The sequence below is a fragment of the Fukomys damarensis genome, unplaced genomic scaffold, assembly GCF_012274545.1.
Source record: "Fukomys damarensis isolate Sample0158 unplaced genomic scaffold, DMR_v1.0_HiC HiC_scaffold_1, whole genome shotgun sequence".
NCBI classification, from domain to species: Eukaryota; Metazoa; Chordata; class Mammalia; order Rodentia; family Bathyergidae; genus Fukomys; species Fukomys damarensis.
The window spans coordinates 18,161,389-18,170,887 of record NW_022900913.1 but is presented as its reverse complement, the minus strand read 5'-3'; positions in this window follow the sequence as shown (position 1 = coordinate 18,170,887).

Genomic DNA, 9,499 nt, shown 5'->3' with positions numbered 1-9,499 from the left:
AATTAGTTCAGTACAAATTATTGTTCTATAAACCTAGACTTGAAAATGTGAAATTTATGGTAGATTTTATACCATACAGAAGAAAAGTGTGTCAGCTGAGACAAAATGGTTTTAAAAAACATGACCTTTTCTATTTTCCACATTGTGGGCTTGGAGTTCCATAATGTTTTATGAACTAAAAAGATTAAAATGAAAGGGCTTAATATTGAAAGTAAAGGAACAATAGTTTATTGATTTTCATTTTAAAATGAAAACTTGAGCCTTAAAGACATCAGCCAGTTCCTTTATTCTGTCTTCTTTAGATTTCTCACATAGTAATTGGAAAAAGTTTGTGTCCATTGGGGACGTAACAAAGAAAATCATCAATTTTCTCATTTTTAATAGAACTTTATGTCTTTTATTAAAATGAATGACTACACAAATCAGAAGCACCTTTAATTTTCCCATGTAACTCCAATCACAATTGACTAAAGTTATCCTTTGTGAGCAACATTAAATAAATCTTTGTTTATTCAGAGTCTTTATGTTCTGTCACATGCATCATCAGTGTTTTTTCCAGGTAGAAGACTGGAAACAGGAAGATAGATTAAGTGATGGAGGAAAGGCATAGGGTGAGGAGGGTATAGAGACCTAAAAAGTACCAAGATCTGTCACATATATATGTGTCTCTAACAAGCATGTTGCTCTTAAAATATAATAATAACCCATGTTGATGAGTAGACAATAAGGGGCTTATGGAACTACATTAATATGGGTAAATGCTAGATATTTGGAATTATACATTTAAGATTTTAACTTGTCTTGATTTTCCAAGGCATCCTGTATGCCACAGCTTGAATTTTTTTGAATTAATAGTAAGAAAGTAAAAAGTATGCTGTGCTTAGACATGAAGAAGATAAATATAATCATGGCATCTGGATGCTCATGGGAAGTCATCTATTGTGAAGCCCCACTGAGAATAATTGACATAACAAGTGAGTTGGGGGGTAGTAAAAGCATTAAGTTCCTGGGGATGGGAGAACTTTGTTACCTTTGTTACCTATTGGTGATGGTTTTCTTATAAAGAAAGTCTACAAGTCTAAAAACTGTTGAAAATCTAGTTGGCAGTTGTTATATACTGTAGAATTTTGGTATGCTTTTGTTTGTCCAACTCTTTATAAATGTTTCATTATTTTTACAATATAGGTTTAAAGAGACCATTAAAATAATGATGATGGGGGCCGGGGATTTAGCTCAGTGGTTCTACCTCCTGACTCTCAAGTGCAAGGGCCCAAGTTCAATCCTCGATACCAAAAATAAATAAATAAATCATGATGATGATGATGATGATGATGATGATGATGATGATGATGAATTTTCTACTCATAAATAGTTCACATTGGTTAAATATGTTTATGTAATTATGTTTAAAATGACTAATTTGCTAATAAAATCTGATATTTAACTAATTTATAGTCTTCACAGGTCTGACCACATTCAACACAATCAATAACTTTTATAGAAACTAATGGAAATTTCCTGGAGATGGGGGATAAAGTGAATCAATGACCATTCTTCCAAAAACAAAGAAAAATATATGATAAATGTATATTTGAAGAACCTGAAAGAGATCAGAGGCAGGGGAATATTTAATCTGTCAGGTAGAAAAGCATACTCTTCAGTTGTGGTACTACCAAGTAGAATGGCTGTAGGTAATCATTATGCACTATCCATCTCAGAAATGAGAAGAAAGGCAACTGAATGCTTTCCTCATGAAGGAATTATCAATGATCAAGGAGATAAACATGGTTCACCTTGATATATGTATCAAAATACCATATGATACCCTATTAATATGGACAATTTTATGATTTCATGTATGACTTAAACCATGAATAAATAATATATTGTCATATTATCATGTGTACTTTTTGATGTTTTATCTATCAATTAAAAAGTAAAATGAAAATATACATTACAAACTTCAGGGCAGATAACAGACTGCAGAGCAGCAGAGTCATTGTACACTTAGAGTCATCCTGGAAGAGCATACATTTTATTTCTATCTCTGGGGGACTATGATGTTTTGCATGTTGTGTGAGACCTAAGGAGGCATGTGCAAAAGTAGACATATTTCAATGCACAGCTCAAATGACAAGCAAAAGGCTTCCTGAACTCAAATGGCAAAGGACTTAAAGACCTAGAATGCAGAGATAACCCAGCAGAAAGGAAATTTTAAAAGGACCGATCTAAATACTTGAGTTTGCCCACATCATTAATTAGTAGATTGAAAGTAGATTGAAAAGGTGCAGAGATCACTTCCTGAAATTGACATCTAAAAAAGGAGTCAAGTGAGCTGAGTGGAGATACTAGCATTTGCATAGGACAGAGGAAGTATATTTTGTAGGTTGGGACCATTCAAACCCACTGGCCCTCACAGTGGTTGCTCAACTAAAAAAAGATTCTGGAGTCACTGACATGATATGTATGATGTCTTGTTTGGAACTAAAAATCTATTGGACACAAAAAAATGCAGAAAGTACCATCTTGCGTTTAGGATTTCACAGATGAATATTTATAAAAGTTTGAAACAATTAAGTGAAACGATACAAATAAGAAAAAATTCAAGGACATAAAGCTTGCATTAGCTTTCTATCACAGCTATAACAAATTATCACCAATTCAATGTCATAAAATATTACAAATTTATTGTCTTACAGTTCGGGAGAAAAACAAACTATAATCATTCTCGCCAACCAAAAATCAAGGAGCCAATAGGGCCAAATCTTGTTGCATGCATAGAAGAAAAATGTCTATTGTCTCTTTAACTTCTGGAGGCTGCCCACATTCCTTATTTGTTGGTGTATCAATCAAATCACCCTTTCTGAGTTCATAAAAACTTTTCTCCCTTTTATGAGGAGGTCCATGATTATATTTAGGGCCTACAAAGATAAGCCAGATTAAATCTTCATCTCAAAATCTTACCTAAAATAATCTTTAAAATTTCCCTTTTCCCATATAAAATCATATTTCTACATTTCTTAGATTAAGGCATAGCATTTGTAGAGACCTCTGTACAAGCTAATTTTCAGGAGAATATATAGTAGCCAAGTAAAAGTTCTAGTGTTAAAATTAAAAATGTATTTTAGTTTTAATAGCACCTGGTGTAACTATATGTAATATGGTAGATTCTACCTTTTTTTTTGACATATAGTTCTACATAAGTGATTACTCTCTAGTGTTTGTGGATAAATAGATGTTACATTTTTAGAGGAAATATTGTGCCACAGCAACTCTGGGCAGAAAGCATAGATAAATCCCGTTTGCCACCTACCCCTGCGCACACACAGATTCTGTCATAATCTGTGCGCCACATGAACATAGGACAACTGTGAAGATCAGCAAAACCGTGTCAATGTCGCATTAGCACTGGAAGTCTAAGGTATACACACGGGTCACTCTTAGGGTTACATAATCTCATTTGAGTCTAAAAACACATGCAGTCGGTAATCATCACTCTTAGTTTCTCGGTCCTGAAAAGTCTCTGTAGTGTCACGGAATCCCTCTCTACCACCCCTGACCATCATCAATCACTTAACTCTTTCTGCGATTTTTCACCTTTTCCAAAATGCCCTAGAAATGAAAATAACTTGTAGTCTTTTCAAATTGCCTTTCTTTTTCTATTATTAATTTGCATTTAAATTCTTTTGAGTCTTTCCATGGCGTCAGAGCTTATTTATTTTAGCACTTAATAGTGTCCCAATATCTGCATGTATCATATTCACCTACGAAAAAGGCATCTTAGTTATTGCCAAATTCTATCAATTATGAATTAAGATGCTATAAACTTCTCTGTGCTGGATTTTATGTGTATCTTACATTTCACATAACTTGGTACATATAAAAAAACCACAAATCCTTAAGTAAATGTTTAGTTTGTAAGAAATAGACAAATTACCTGCCAAATGGCTGTGTTATTTTGCATTTTCATCAGTAATGGATGGGTGTTTCCATTATTCTACTATCTTGCAATAATTTGGTGCTTTTAGTGTTTTGAATGTTAGTCATGATCATAGGTGCTAGTCCTGTCTGAATGAAAAAAATAATTTTAATATCCTCAACTTTAAATTTTCAAAAAATACAGAAACCTGCAGAACAGATTTATCTTCAGATGAATGAGTTTTAGACTTTTATGTCTGAAGAAAAATGCTTGGAATTTTGGCCATATGTTCACCTGTCTGGAAGCCCTACCTCATTTCTTGTATAAAGTTTGCTTTTATACTTTTCCAGTTTTGTTACTTCCCATTCTTTCTCTTCCTGTTCTTCTTTCACTACCACATGGTATTTTAGCTCTGCCAAATTTATGTATATTTGCAAAGGAAGCTTATAACTTCATTCTACACAAAGTAGAACTCTCAATGTATGTGTACCAGAATTTTGAAATCTCACAACTTCGAATATATGCAATTTTCTTTTCCTGCAATCGCTTGTCATCCATCTTCACATTTTTGTTATCTGAAGCCCAGGAGTATGAAAATCTTTTTCAATAAGAGATAAAGAGGGACAACTCCTAACCGTACAGATACCATCCACTTGTTTCGATTTTCAAATCAAATTCGTAATTATTTCTTCCTTAGCTGGCATGCATTTCTCCCTGCCGTTCTCCCAGATCTCAGGAGTATTCAATCTTACTTTCCACTTTTGTCCATAACAACCCTGCTCATCTCTGGGTACTGGAAAGAAACCTTCTTGTTGTTCCATTTATTTATCTCCAGATATTTCTTCTCACTTTTCAGGTTCCCTGAGATAGAATTCCTAGTCTTAATTTGCTTTAGACACAGTCTACAACTTTTTTATTCAGTTGTTTTCTTTTTGCTTTTTCTCATTTTCCATTTTCTGTATCACTTATGTATGGCTCACTTTTAATTAATGGATATACCAGACTCCTCCTCTCCTCATTCCAAATCACTTATCTAGATTTGTTATTCCCTAAATACATTAGATTTGATATATCCAGAATTGCACTTCTTATTTGTAATAACCAAATTTGTTCTTTATTCCCCTTTTTCCCACTTCATCAAATGTCATCACCCTCAACAAATTTGCTCATGTAGAAATGTCCCCCTTACTAGCTATTTAATTATTTTTATAGAAAACAACTTTATGAATTAGATGCCATCATTCTCATTTGAAAAAAATTAGAACTTATTAAGAAGGCTTTAATAAGCTTTACAAAGTCACTTAAATTTGAGCCCCGTATAACTTATCATTTTCATGCTGCTTTCCATAAGTAATTATATAAAAATTAAATGTAATCTATTTTAAAAGAAATATATTACTGTTTTCAGAATTGTTTTCTTTTCAAGCAAGGCAGCTGTGTGTCTGGACGTTTATTCTAGTGATGATTCGATTGTTGAAAATATGTCTTAGCATTTGAGTATGTTTACCATTGTCCTTTCAAAAGTCAAAATAGTAGAAAATATATTAAGAATTTTTCTGCCATAGCAAAAGAAAAAAATTTCAAAATTAAATGAAACAAATGCAAGTGATCAAATATAATTGTAGACTTGTCTTTAAAATTAGTGTAAAAAGATAATTCATACAATTTGATGTGTTAAAATGTTGGCTTATGGTTACATTTTTATATTTAAATAAATTTTCTTTCAATGTAGTCACTTTCAGAGGCAAGTGAATATTCTATTGATGTGTTTTGCTTAAGTATGTTTAGAAACATTTTTGGGATTGTTGACTCTGATAGTTTATGACATATAAAATCGATCATAAATTTGTATTTATATTTCAGTTTTGATTACAAATATATTTGTTCTAATTTATAAAAAACACTGTGCTAAATAATAAAGCATTTTATCTATGCATTAAGTTGTGCAGGGCAAAATATATCCCAACTGGGTATGGGAAACTATTGGTTTTAATTACTAATTTAGGCCTAGTAAACTACTATCCTCCTATGTGCCATTAGGAAAATGAGTTCCTACTTGGCTAATCTTTTGGAAGGACTGGTAAGAATATTCTTATGGTGTTTAGATTATTTCTTTTGCTCAACTACTACCTATAGATATATTTTAAGGAGAGGGAATATCATTTGTTCTTAGGAAGGTACTCTTCTTCCCCCTCTTAGAAAGCTGTCTGATCATTCCTGGAAAAGATGAAGAAAAATAAATCTCTCTTAAATGCTAACCATCATAATGTTAATAAATACTGAAAAGATATCACACTCTAGATTTTCTATGCAGTTCAGGGACTTCAGGTCATCAATTCCTTTATGGCCAATCCATTTCTATAGTTCCTTCTTCCCTGTTTTAAGGTCAAAGGAGGAATTTAAAAAGCTAAAAAGTTAGACAAGTTAATCCAGCTATTAGTGGAGAGCCAGTAACCAAAACAAATCTCTTTATCTTCAAGTTCAAACATTAAAAAAAAAAACCCTTAATCTAATTAAATTTATCATTCCAAAATTGCTTAACTATGTAAAACTTTGTTTCATTTTACCCCAATAATCTATATCAACACTGTGTTCATTTACTGTTCTATGGATGACACCCTAGAAATGAAAATTGTTTTTTATTTGTTCATTTTAGTATAAATATGCCTCATTTAGGCTCTATTAGATTATTTGTCCATGGTCATAAAGGAAGTTAGAACCAGAACATCATAGCACATGCCTGGGATATAGTAAGCATTCAGAATATTTTTTTCTGGTCTCTTGAATTATTCTGATCTTCAGTCTTACCACTTTCTACTATAGACTGCATGTTTCTCAAGCACAATACTGATAAAATGTTCATTAACTTAAAGAATTTTCATGCCACTAAAAGGAAATTACTATTTGTGATTCAATTGTTCTCTATAATGCCACTTGTCCATGTCTTTTCATGAGGATTTTGTCACTTCAGTTCTGTTTCTTTGTCTGGTGTGACAAAGCTCTGCTATCCTGCCCAGGCTGACTCAAATCCCAAGGTTCAAGGAATCTTCCTGCTGCACATAGCAGATCATTTGGAACAATAAAGAAGTACTAGGCTTGGCTTCATTTACTTCTTAAAATTCTTGTAGGTCAGTATTACCCCCCCTTTTTTTTCCATGTTCAAGAAAACTGATTCCAGCCAATGTCATTTGCCACAAGAAATAATTTATATGTGACATTTTCTTCATAATAGACTTGACTAAATTCATATTCTGTAGTCAAAGAAACTTTTAAGAGACAGAAAATGAGTTTGTGATTAAAAATTCAGAAGACAGAGAAACAGCAGGATTTTGCCATAGTTGAGTAATTTCCTTTCTTTAGGCATTAAGCAAATTAAGACCCATGAACTTTTAAGCCAATACAGACATGTGTACTATGGACTGTTACCACAGAGAGTCCCAGACCAATATATTTAAGACTTAGATGGCTTTAAGCCATTAGAATGGGAATAATAATTTTTTCTAATTTTGTGAAGATGTTATTATGTGATCATTATGCAAGTGAGGCACTCTTGTGCAGTAATCAGGTCACTAAATCATTTCCTCAGTCCTCACCATAATGTCCAGGACTTCATAGGCAGGAAAATATTTATCTTTTTAAATATCTTTTCTCATGCATCAAAATTTTTTTTGCTGATAGATATGTTGTCCAGTAATGCAGGAGCAACATAACAACAATTCAGTTATACTTAAATAATACCAAAAATAGTCATGGAATTTATATATGAATGCATTATGCATATAGGTTGTAAATTAAGTCCCCCTTGTTAAAGAAAAAAAATATTATGATAGTTACTGATAATTCTGAGATTATGAGGAGGCTTTTATTCAGGACTATGGTCATAGATTTCACAAATATCACAATAGGGAAGAGAGATTGCACTCCACAGTGAATACAATCAGGACACAGATGATTTATTAAGGTGAAGTAGCCTATGGGAACTGGTAAAAGGAATATTTCTAAGAAGACATCAAAGTTCAAGGGATCTGTGTTACTCTACTTACAGGGATTTTTGTTGAAAGCAGGACATAATAATCAGGTCCAAAGGTGAGAGGCAAGGAATTGCATCAGATATTTAGAATACTTAGCCATTCTGTGGGAGCCCGCTGGCATTTGACATTGGAAAAGTAACTTCTGCTACCATTGAGGCATTGACACAATCTATGACTCTATTTGGCTTTTCTGAGATAAGGGTCTCAGCTATGCAGATGAGATTGACCTGGAGCTCATTGTGTAATTCAGGCTGGGTTTTGACCTGGAGCTCACTGTAATCCAGACTGGTTTTATGGGATTACGGGTGTGCACCACCTTGCCCGGCTCAAGGACTTTGTTAAATTTGACCTTGTGATGGGAGGAACTCCGGATAGCCAAAGATCTGATCTCCTCCCTAATAGTTGCTTGGTGCTTCCTGTTGGCCTGCCTTTAAAAGGAGCTGTTTCTGTGTAATAAATGGGACCTCTTATCTCCACACTATTGAGTGTGCTGACCTTTCTCAATCCTCACTCCCCAACTCAGGTACGTTCGTGCTGTGATGGCCGGACTACCACACCATTCCTCAGGATTTTTTTGGTATAACTGGTTTATACTGAGTCCAACAAGGAGGCAAGGATGTGGGTAATACTAAGGCCTAGTCAAGAAAATTTCTTAGAGAAGCCTCTCTAAAGTTAGGTAAAGGAGAGCATGTTTTTATGTGAATTTTAATTTTTTATTTTATTATTTATTTATTTGTTTATTTATTTATTTATTTTGGTACTGGGGATTGAACTCGAGTCCTTGCGCTTGCAAGGCAGGCCACTGAACTGCTGAGCTAAATCCCCAGCCCTGTGAATTTTAATTTTTTAAATTTTTCAAATGGAGGAAAAAATATCTTTCCAAGAGGTATTTTATAGTTTTCCTTTTCTGTTTTAATTTGAGGACTGATAGACCTAGGTTTCATTACAAGCTGCCACATATTCTTTAGTCAGTAGGCAGACTTTGAATTCTGATTGTCAAACCAAAGGAAAGGCAGTCTTTCTAGAAAAGCACAAGTTGACACAGAATTCTACATCACAAATGAGATAGTAAAAGGGTATGTCAATATAATTGAACTATATTTCCACCCAGTGGTTGATCAGGAAAAGTAGATATCCTAAACGAAAGTGTTTCGCGCAACACATACATTATTTTATTTCAGGGTTATTTCTAAATTTGCTTTTTTGGAACTTAGAAAAATTTAATTCATAAGGATATTATAATTGCTGTGGATGCTATCAGAGAGCCACAAATATGGTGGCTGCAAATTTCACAAAGTAATTAGGTATGTTCTATAATGGTGTTCAAGTTTACATGGAAGGAAAAATACTGAAATGACAACTAAATTTGAATATGCTCAAAATGAATACAGTAGGGGTATGTGTGCCACTGTAGATGAAACCAGAATTTATGGGCAGGTAAAGATAATAAGTGACAGAAAATATCAGCCCCTGTATTTTTTTCAGTAAATATAAAATCAAAGGAAGGAGTGCATGGGCCATAAAATAGATGGTTTGGTTGAAGTAGGGT